The sequence below is a fragment of the Nannospalax galili genome, unplaced genomic scaffold (assembly GCF_000622305.1).
Source record: "Nannospalax galili isolate Female #2095 unplaced genomic scaffold, S.galili_v1.0 scaffold280, whole genome shotgun sequence".
NCBI lineage: Eukaryota > Metazoa > Chordata > Mammalia > Rodentia > Spalacidae > Nannospalax > Nannospalax galili.
Genome location: NW_008347808.1, coordinates 2,096,678 through 2,108,092, shown reverse-complemented (window position 1 = coordinate 2,108,092; position 11,415 = coordinate 2,096,678). Strand labels below are relative to the sequence as shown.

Sequence of the window (11,415 nt, the reverse complement as noted above, 5' to 3'; positions counted from 1 at the left end):
AACTGTAAACCTAAAAATTTACAGCCAATTTTGAAAGAGATGCATCCTACCTCAGGAAACCGTTATTGAATATGTCAATTGTGTTGTAATGATATGCTTCTTCTAAGTATGTTGTTATTAAATAAATCATTTTTAAAAATTAAAAAAAATTGCTACCACTTTTATCAATTAATAAACCACTCAATAGCTATCTAAATGAAGAATATAAATGCTAATTACTCTCAGAAAACATTCTGTTGATACTCAGTGATAGGGTATCAACAGCAGTAGCACCAATATTACAGACTAGGTGTTGAATGTGGAAAGAATTTATAAGAGATAATAGGGAAGCAGTCTCTGTAAACTTGTGGTGAGTGAATGTGCTGGTGAGATTTACTGTAAACTTTATACAACCTGAGAAGAGGGAACCTCAGTTGAAGAATTCCCAAGGTTTGGCCTGTAGCCATGACTATAAAAGACTGTCTTAATTGATTATTGATGTATGAGGAGCCAGCCCTCTGTGGGATACACCGTCCATAGGTAGGTGGGTCTGAACTATATAATAAAGGTAACTGAGCAGAGTGCCAGGGAGACAGCCAGTATGCAGCTCCAGGGTTTCTGTTTCAGTTCCTTTTTCAGTTACTTCCCTGACTTCCCTCAGTGATGGACTATGACTTGCAAGTGTGAGGTGAAAAAACCCTTTCTCCCTTAAGGTCTTTTTCTCATGTTTATCACACCAAGAGAAGGTAAACTAGAACGGAGATGTATGTAAGAACATGGTTAATCAATGCCTAAACTGAAAAATGTTTCAAAAAAGCTAGATTCTGAAATGAAGCTTTGTTTCTCTTCTCAGAACTTGAAAGCAAGATTGCAAAAGGACTTTTATGCCCAAATTATATTTATAATAACATGAAGATTATAGAGAAATGTAGTGTCATAACCATAATATAACATAAATTCCAAAAGTATTATAATGTATAATCATATTATATAATACCATTTGTCTTTTATTCATATTTACACTGACTGAAGAAATGGAAAACAAAGTTGCTGATACTTTACCTTAAATCAAGGCAGTGACACTGGTTGTTTTATTTTTTACCAAATTATACTCATAAGAAAAAAAAAGAAAAGCAATTCTACCTCAGAATGCCCTTGATGTAGTAGCAAATATTTTTTTCATTATTTCCTTCATTTTATTTTTAGCATAATATGTTTGTTTAATTTACAGGAAGAAGAAAATACGCTGGGACTTGTTTGGATGCAAAGACTGATATTTTAAAGGCTGTGCACAATTTTCCTTAGAAAAACATAAAAAATACAGTTTTAGAAGGTTTTGTGGGAAAGAAAATACAAAATTTAACGTTAACAATTTCCTCTTTCCTAGAACTGAAAACTACTGCAACAACTTTAAATCGACTTTTTGTTGCTTAAACTATACATTCAGAAAAAAACATTTGAAAAATTAAAGAAAAGTACAAATAAATGATTGCATAGAAGTACACAAAGTGAAAATAGTAATGAAATGAACGTTAGAAACACAATTAAATGTACAAATGTTCTAGAATCAATCCTTTAACCAGATTCCACAAACAGTACTTCATTCTTTTTTCACTACAGGCAAGGTTTAGATTTCTAAGAAAAAACTGGCAATAAAACTTAATCTTGTAAGAGGAATTCTTTCCCCACAATATTTTATTTCTATCTGCAAGCAACCTGAGATTTTTTAAAAAGAATTTAGATTTTTTATTATGAAATGCCATTGGACATATCTAATCACTATTACCCCAAAAATGATCGTTAAGAAAAATACTAAAATTTGTAAATATTTAAGCATATTGCTTATTTATTTTTAGTTATATATTATCAAAATGAAGTGACAAGGTTCTTGCTTAAAAGTAATTTATTTTGCAAATATTATATTAAATATCATGGCAGCATAGAACTACTTAGGATATGAGTGTCATTTTCCTTTTTCTTTTTTGTAATTTTTAATTGGAATTTTTGTATTTCATACAGAGCATATTATTCATCTTTATTCCCCTTTCCCCATTGGCATCATCCCATATCCCCCCAAAACTATAATTCATTCATTCTGTCATTTGTGTTAACGCCTATTGAGTCAAGTTTGTGCCCAGACACCCCTCAGTGCAAGTTCATCCACTGAGGTCTAGTTAGCCCGTTTAGAGTCCTTCCCTTTAAGAAGATAAGCTCTTCCTCACCCAGCAGTGATCAGTTGCTAATTGTTCTTTGGTTATGATTAGGGCCTGCTGCCCATTTCCAAAGTTCTAAGCTAGGTTTTTCTCTGCTTGAGTTTGCATGGGTCTTGTGCATGCTGATACAATGAAGCTTTATCATTCAACAGAGGGCTAAGAACGCAAAAGGACACAGATGGCCGAAGTGTAGAGAATAAGAGTCTGTAAAGTGTGGGCCCTTGGACAGGACTCCTATATTAAACTATACCTAGCCAGGACTCATTGCGAAATAGGGGATGGATTGACTGTCAGACCCAGGGAGGAGGTGCATGACCATATGGATATAGAGTCCCACAGGCTCCTAGGACTTTGCTTATATGAACTTACAGCAATGGGAATGCCATTTTTCAACTTGCCTCACACTATTTAAATTTGATGTAAAGAACAAGTCTCCCTCATGTATAGTGCAGGCAAATTTTCATACAAATCCATGTCACATGCATCTCCCTCACATCTCCTCCAAGGCATCAGTCAAGGACTTTCCTTTCTCCGTACAGCTAACAATCATGCACTCTGTAGTCTTTTAGATAGACCCACTGAAGGGGTACCTCAATTGCCAGAATCTGCACTCCTGTTCAGCATTGAAGAAGCCAGAGTAGTCTGTGCCCTGATTCCCTATTGGCAATTAGGGTAACATCTTCATAAGGTTAATGTGATAAGAACAGGAACGCAGGAAGTAGAAACTGGCTGTGTAGTTTAGGGTAAAAAGACCTCAAAGAAAAGTAGCAAGTTTCTTTCTTGGCCAAAAGCCAAAATGTCCTTGGGCCTCTTAGTAGCCTACTCTGTACCAAAGGCCAGAAATGCCAAAAGTATTTTAGGAGCTCTTACCTAATTCTTAAATGAATTTAGGCTCACCTCTTCAGTGGAAGGGGCATGTTAGAGTAGCAAATAGCCCCATAATATTAGCTGATCAAGACTATAAAATCTCTAGTTTACCTCTTGGAAGATCCACCATTTCAGTTTCACTGATCAATCATCTGGTCATAGGACCATCCTTTGGAAGGCAGGTTCACCTTAATTCATTCTAATTAAATTATCCTAAAAATTAAAAAACAAAATTCAGTATTTTTACATAATGCATACATATAAAAAAAACTTACTTTTTAAAAAGTTTACTTGCTACTAACTGCAGTAAAAAGTCAGAAAGTCAAAAGTCTCATGCTCTCTCTCATAATCAGATGCTAGCTTTGAATTTTCAGATCTGTATCTTCCAATTAGAAAATCAATGGAGGTCAGGAAATTAGGTGGGGAATTCATTGGAGGGGAGATAGAATGCACTGATATAAAGGAGGTAAGGAAAATAATGGAATAGAAAGATTTAAATAGGGTACTAAATGAGTAGGCAGTAAAGAGTAGGGAGTAGGGGGGGATAACTAACACTAAAGGTCTTTTTATGGATTTTTTTGTGTATTTTGTACAAAATCTCTTAGTCATCTTTATACTCATTCCCCCATCTGCACCCACCAGTAGCACCACAGTCAGATATCATGCATACTGCCATTTATATTAAGGACTATTGGGTCGAGTTAGTTTCTCTGAACAATCCTCAGTGCAGTTTATCCACTGGGGTCTAGTCAGTCTATTTCAAAGATCAGCTCCTCCTCAATGAGCAGTAAACTAAAATTGTGGCATGCTGCCCATTTATCCACTCCTATGCTGGGATTTTGACTGCTTGATTTTGCAAGGATCCTGTACATGCTGACACCATTGCTGTAGATTAATATGAGAAAGATCCCAGGAACCCGAAATGCTCCATATGGTCATGGAACCACATCTGGTCACTCTTACAGTCTTTCCTCCCCCACTTTACAATGGTACCTGAGCCCTGTATAGGTGGAATTTAATATAGAAGTCCCATCCAAGGACCCACATTCTGCAAACTTATTGTCTATGTTTTGTCCATTTGCAATCTTTTGTTTTCATTGTCCTCTGTTGCATGAATGATCTTCATTAATGATAGTTAAGGGATGCATTAGTATTCTCTCTACCCCTTGTTCTACTATGTTCCATGTGCCTTAGGTGTAAAAGTTCCACTGCAGGTGTGTCACTTAGGGTTGTGCAACTCACAGACACTTATTCTCTATGTGTGATCAGTTGTAGAACTCTGTAAGAGTCTCCATGTGTTGTAAAAGAAGCTTCTTTGATGAGTGGTGACTGGCATACTTGTCTGTAAATATAAGGACCCATATTTAGCATATAGTAAGCATATCTAGTGATGTGACAGCTTAAGGGCTTTATCTAAGATCTATGACCTCTCCAGCCATGTGTATTTGGCTATGCTTACAGTACCACATGTGAGTTCCCTCCCATTCAGTGGGTTTTAAGTCCACGTATGCAGCTGCTGTTAACACCAAAGATAAAAGTGACACTATTGCCCCAATGTCATTTGCTGTGCTGGTCATTGTTGAGTCACTTAATCTCTGTGTGTGACCAGTTGTGGAACTCTGTAATAGTCTCCATCTGTTGTAAAAGAAGCTTCTTTGATGAGTGGTGACTGGCATACTTGTCTGTAAATATAAGGACCCATATTTAGCATATAGTAAGCATATCTAGTGATGTGACAGCTTAAGGGCTTTATCTAAGATCTATGACCTCTCCAGCCATGTGTATTTGGCTATGCTTACAGTACCACATGTGAGTTCCCTCCCATTCAGTGGGTTTTAAGTCCACGTATGCAGCTGCTGTTAACACCAAAGATAAAAGTGACACTATTGCCCCAATGTCATTTGCTGTGCTGGTCATTGTTGAAGTCATTAGGCCTTAAAGGTGGGGTTAGACCATCAATTGATGTTCTCCCTTAGAAGCTTGCATAGTGTTCTCCAAAACTATGAGAGCTAACCTTCAGGGCAATGACTTCCAGTTCAGTTCCAGCTCCATTTTTCCAAGTCCTGTGTCTGAAGTATGTTCTGTCTTCAGCAATAAGGTCTTACTTTCAAGTTCTGGGAGGCAATCAAGGGCTGTAACAATAGCCCAGTCTATTGGACTACCCTGGCTAACAACTCAAATGGAGGTTTCTCCTGACTGGCATTGTTTCTTGTCATATAGCCTTCACATTTATATGCATTTATACATATAGATGCATGTAGAAATACTCTATGTGTAATTTTTCAGTAGGCTTTTGAACTAATACATTTCCCTCTGGTTTTTCACACCAGCTAACCATTAGTTATCCCTGCTCTTTATCTCCCTGTCTAAGTCTCCCTTCTCCATCACCAGTTAAAGCAACCCCAATTTCCCCATTTCACCCTTGATAATGCCTGTTTCCTATGGTTCTCCCTCTCTTGATCCCCTTCTTCCCCTTGACCACCATGGATCCTTGTAGAACCCTCCTTATTCCCCTCTCATTTAAATACTCGACTTTACCCATTTCTCCCTTGGTGACACATGTCTCCTACTGTTCTTCTCTCTCAGACTCCATTCTCTATACCTCCATAATTCCTTTCCATTTTCCTAGCTCCTGCAGTTACATCAGGATATGAACTTACATATAAGGATTTGGTGCTAAGATCCACAAGTAGGGGAGAACATACATTGTTTTTCTGAGTCAGTGTTACTTCACTTCGCATGACAGTTTGCAGCTCCATCCATTTACCTGCCATTTTCTTGATTTTATCTTCCTTTACTGCTAGTAGAACTCCATTGTGTAAATGTGCCACATTTTCATTACCCACTCGTCAGTTGAGGGACACTGAGGCTGTTTCCATCTCTTAGCTATTGTGAAAATAGCAGCAAAAAACATGGATTATACAAGTATTTCTGCAGTAGGATGAGTCCTTTGCCAAGAAGTCGTAAAACCAGATCATATTTTATGTTCATTTTTAGATTTTTAAGAGTTCTCAAAACTTCTTTCCATGAATTTATAATCCTATCAGTAGTTAATGAGCATTTCCCCCGCCTCACATCATCTCCAGCATTTAGTATCATTTGTTCTCTTGATCTTAACCAGTTTGATTTGGGTAAAATGAAATCTTAAAGTTGTCTTGCAATTTCCTAACTACTAAGGGTGTTTAAAACTTCTTAAGGTGCTTCTTAGCCATTTTTATTTCTTCTCTCTTTTCAGATCCATAGCCCATCTTTAAATTGGATCATTTTTTTTCTTTATTCTTTGATCCATTTGCAGTTGATTTTTGTGCAAGGTAAAAGACAAGGTCTAGTTTCATTCTTCTAAAAGTGGAGACCAAGTTTTTTAAACACCATTTGTTGAAGATGCTGTCTTCCCACCAGTGTGTGTTCTTGGTACCTTTGTCAAATATCAGGTGACTTAAAAAGCATGCACTCATGTTTGGGTCTTCAATTGTTTTCCATTGATCTGTGTGTCCGTTTGTATGCTGGTACCATTCTGTTTTTATGACTACAGCTCTGTAATATATTTTGAGAACTGGTATTGTAATCCCTCCAGCATTGTTCTTTGTGCTCAGGGTTGCTTTGTATATCCAGGATATTTTGTGATTCCATATGAATTTTAGGATTTTTTTTGTAATTCTGTGAAGAAGTGGGAAAGAAACCCCCAACCTAACTGAGAAACTATTGACAATTGATAGTATCCAGGAGAAGAAGAGTCAGGTTTCTTTTAGATTGTTATAGTGGATAGGTTGACCAGTACCTAGGGGAAGACCCCACACCAAAGAGTATTTTCAGAACACAATGTAGACTGTTTAGAAATTTAAAAAAATAATAGAGTCCAGGAAGTCAGGTGAAATGTATAATAAGGTTAGGGTAGAGATGTGGGAGGGTGTCTGAATATGACTCTTCTATGAAATGCTCAAAGAAATAATAAAATATTTTGATAGTGAGAAATATGGTGCACACCTTTAATCCCAGCACGTGGGAGGAAGAGGTAGGTAGATCTGTGTGAGATCAAGGCCACTCTGGTCTACATAGTTAGTTCAAGGACAGCTGTGGTTTCAAGGGTACCCTACCTAAAAAAAATAACAAAGTTTAATTAACAAAACAAAAAATATCTTCACAAAGTATAACAACACAACAAAACAAAAACAAGAACCTTAAATAACAATACTCAAATGCTCAGCAGTGCTCCTTACATTTTCAATTAACTGCATAAGAACATTCTTTTGTCCTTTATAATTATTTCTGCCATCATTCATGTGCCCAAAACTTACAGAGAGTATTTCTGATACTTTTATTTTCCAAATCTTAGAAACCAGAAAAATAACAATGAAATTTCCATGTTTCTGTGACGAACTCTATTCCCTTGAAAATGCTATTTAATTCAGTTGGCATCACCTGAAAATAGGGGCATTCACAACAAAACTCTTCCACATCACATCATAAATATCATGGGCTTAGGCTCCTTGACAAGACACCTGAATCTAAAATGTGTCTGAGCAGTCTGTATTGTAATGTGATTATACAATTTCACTTTTTATAGATCTAGGTTAACAGTTCTACCAAATATTGATACAAACATTCATTTTTAATAAGGTAGTGTTGCAAATTATGACAAAGTAATATCTTTTCACCAACTACTTCAAGGATAAAGAAAATTCGTATCTTCACAAAAAATATGCAAAGACCTGCAAGTTCAAGACATTCAGCTATATTTTGACTTAGACCTAGCCTGTGATCAAAAATGAGAGTTGGATCTAGGTTGTTCTTTTTTCCTTGGCTCCTTTTCATATCTTGAACCAGAGTTATAACATATTTTGGAATATGTTTTAGAGATTCCTCCAGTTTTGATGTGAGATGCAAACCTCAAATGTGGTTTAGCCTTAATTTCTTTCTTGGATCGGTACCTGGAAAATGGTCTTACATTGGATTTAGATCTTGAAAACTATCGATTTTGGTATTTGAATCTTTCAAAACAAAGGAGAAATAAAATTGAAGAGTACTTTATATATTAATGAAATTTGTTATTTTTAGAGCAAAAGTTCATTCTGAAATTGAAAAACATGAGTCATTTTCAAAGCAACATTATTTAACTATTTTTTGGTAGAATGGCTTCTGCTATGTCATGGTCTTCCAGTCAGTCTACTATTTCTAGGACTGTAAGATCTCCTAGACCTGTATTAAAAGATCAGCTCCCTAGCCCGGCATGGTGGTGCCTTTAATCTCAGCACTTGGGAGGCAAAGGCAAGCAGATCTCTGTGAGTTCAAGGCCAGCCTGGTCTACATAGTGAGTTCCAGGACAGCTGCAGCTATAGGGAGACCCTGTCTCAAAAAGACCAAAAAAAAAAAAAAAGAACAACTCCTTGATATTCTTTCCTAACTTCAGTTTCTAGAATGTCTATATCCATCACAATCATCATGGTATGAAGAGCTGTCCATAGTCAGCTCTTCCTTGGCTTTCATTTGACTTGGTGTCTTCCAATCCCACCATTAGAACTGCATTTTAGTTTGAAACCCACAAATCCATTTTCTGTCCAAATTTTATAAATTATCTCTGGCATCATGAACATCTTCAAATTGAAGATTATAAAAGTCAAGTGGAACATATACATAACTTCTAGGAACATGATGACTAATTCTCACCATAAATCTACAGACCTGGTGTCATTCACCATGTTCCTGATGATTTCAGAAATATCAAGGCTTCACAGGTAGTGGAACATAATGTTAGCATGGGTCTCACCAGCAGTAAACTGTCTGCAGAACAGACATAGCACACACACACACACACACACACACACACACACACACACACACACACACAAAACCTCAAATTTACTTAATTGCAATCCTTAATCACATCTTTTTTATATTATGTGTACAAAGCATGAAGAATTCATAAAGTGTATCTTCTTAATATGAAAGTTAAAATGTCTCCAGGAAAATCATTTGTTTGAGTTAATAACTGAAGCAGTTCCTTTATCGAGGGATTACCTTGACAACTTGAAAGAACAATTGACAATTTATGGTTGCTCAAAATTTAGAATCTGCTTCACATTTTTCTCAGAAAAATGAATAAATGACTATCTTTTCAAAGAAAGTAAACAAACATTATTTTCACCAATGATAAACATTTACAAATCAAATAATAATTAGACTTCTGAAAAAAAATCTAACCGCTCCCATAATGTCATATCTTTTCCATGCTTGAAAGCTTTCCTACTGAATTTCCTAATGATATTAGTAAATGATAATTTCTTTATATAGTACAATGAAATAAACAACGTAAATATGTAACTAAACTATTAGTATTTTCAAAATGTACCACATTAATATAAAATTCTATAATACAAATCTATTCAAAAGTAAGATCACAATTTAACATTATAAAATGGAATACAAATAGGTACATGATGTGGCTTCACATTCCACACTGAAACTAAACTTTTCAGGAAATTATCACATGTTGAGTTTTGATGTAGTATCATGGAAGAACATCCTTAATTAGTTATAAGGATGTTCCAATGACATATTTGAACGTGACATAATATTCTCTATGTGCAACATATCTCAGCAGATTAAAAGCAGAAGTAAATACACTGTCTTGTACTAAGTGTGACATTAAACATATTTTTAAATTTTTGTTTCACTTATTTTTATTTATTTTTATTTTATGCGTGTGTTTTGCCTGCATATATGCAAGTGCACCCATGTTGAACAATACCAATGGAGTCCAGTAGAAGATGTCAGATCCCCCGGAAATGGAGTTACAAATGGTTGTTAGCCACCAATGTGACTTCTAGGGACTGGACCCAGGTCCTGTGCAAGAGAAGAAAGTGCTTGTAACCACTGTGCCATCTCTACAGCTCAAACATAATTATTTTTATATTTTTTAAATATACTTTGTGATTGGTCGATTATTACTCACAGCAAAATACATAGTAAATATAAATTGATAAATCATTACATCAAAATTAGTGGCAGTCTCAATAATTTATAAATGCAAAGGAATTGAGATTAAAAAGTTTGAGAACAGCTTTGTTTGACATAATTGAAAACATTATTGCTCTCAAAGTGATATATAAATGAGATTTCATCTTATAAGTGATAGTAGTGTAATTTAGATAAATTATAGTACATCATCAAGATTTTCATTTTGGAACACATTAGAGTGACTAATTTCTCAAATATCTATACATTATATGAGTGAGCTATAACTTATTCAGCCAATTCAGTACTGACGAACTTACAGGGTATTTCTAGGCTTATTCATCCAATTACAAAACAATGCTTTAATGAACATCATGGCAAGCATAAGTACAAATAAAATATGGAAATCTTACGTGGTAATAGCTACGTTTAAAAGTTTTAAAAATGTTTTTATCGATTTATGTACTTTTCATACAACAGTTCTTAATCCAATCTAGATTCTCTCCCCCATCCATGCCTGACCCACTCCCCACAGAACCACATGCATTCCTTTATACATGTTAAGTACTATCCAATCATTTGTACCCAGATGTCCTTCAGTGCAAATTCATTCACTGGAGTCTAGTCAGCTTATATAAAGATCTTAAGGAAGGTCTTCTCCTCATCCAGCAAAAAATCAGTCACCAACTGTTCCAAGGTTGGGGCTAGCCAGCCGTCCATTTCCTTTACTCTACTCTGGGTTCTTGTCTGACTGAATCGGCACTGGTCTTGTCCACAATATAACCAACCTTGCTGCAAGTTCACATGACCAAGTTCCCAGTGCACTGAAATTCTCTACTTCCTTGTGTTCATGGACCAACCCTGTCTCTTACGATCTTTCTGCCCCCTCTACCTTAATGGTCCCTGAGCCATGGTGGGTGAGGTTTAATACAGGAGTCCTATCCAGGGACACTCTCTGCAGTCTCTTATTCTCAAAAACTTAGTCAGGGGCCTTCTTTGTACATCCCTTTCTGTTGTAAAAGGGAGCTTTGCTGGTGAGAGTTAAGGGCTGCACTAATGTTCTCTCCACTCCCTATACGGGTATGTTCCATGAGCCTTAGGTGTAGAGGTTCCACTGTAGATATGTTGACCCACGTCGGGGCACATTTCAGATGTATAGTCTCTGTTTGAGACCCATTGTGAAGCTCTGCAATAGCCTTTATCTGTTGCAAAAAGAAGCTTCATTTTTTTTTTAGTTTTTAAAAATGATTTATTTAATAACACCATACTTAGAAGAAGCATATCATTACAACACAATTGACATATTCAATAACGTTTTCCTGAGGTAGGATGCATCTCTTTCAAATTTGGCTGTAAATTTTTAGGTTTACAGTTGAATTATTACAGTTATACAATATTGTACTCA

The 11,415-nt window shown here is 35.9% G+C and overlaps 1 pseudogene; it reads right to left on the bottom strand.

Moving 5' to 3' along the window:
* Positions 1–7,785: 7,785 nt before the first annotated feature.
* On the bottom strand, positions 7,786–8,726 carry LOC115072252 (annotated as a pseudogene).
* Between the last annotated feature and the right edge of the window lie 2,689 nt (positions 8,727–11,415).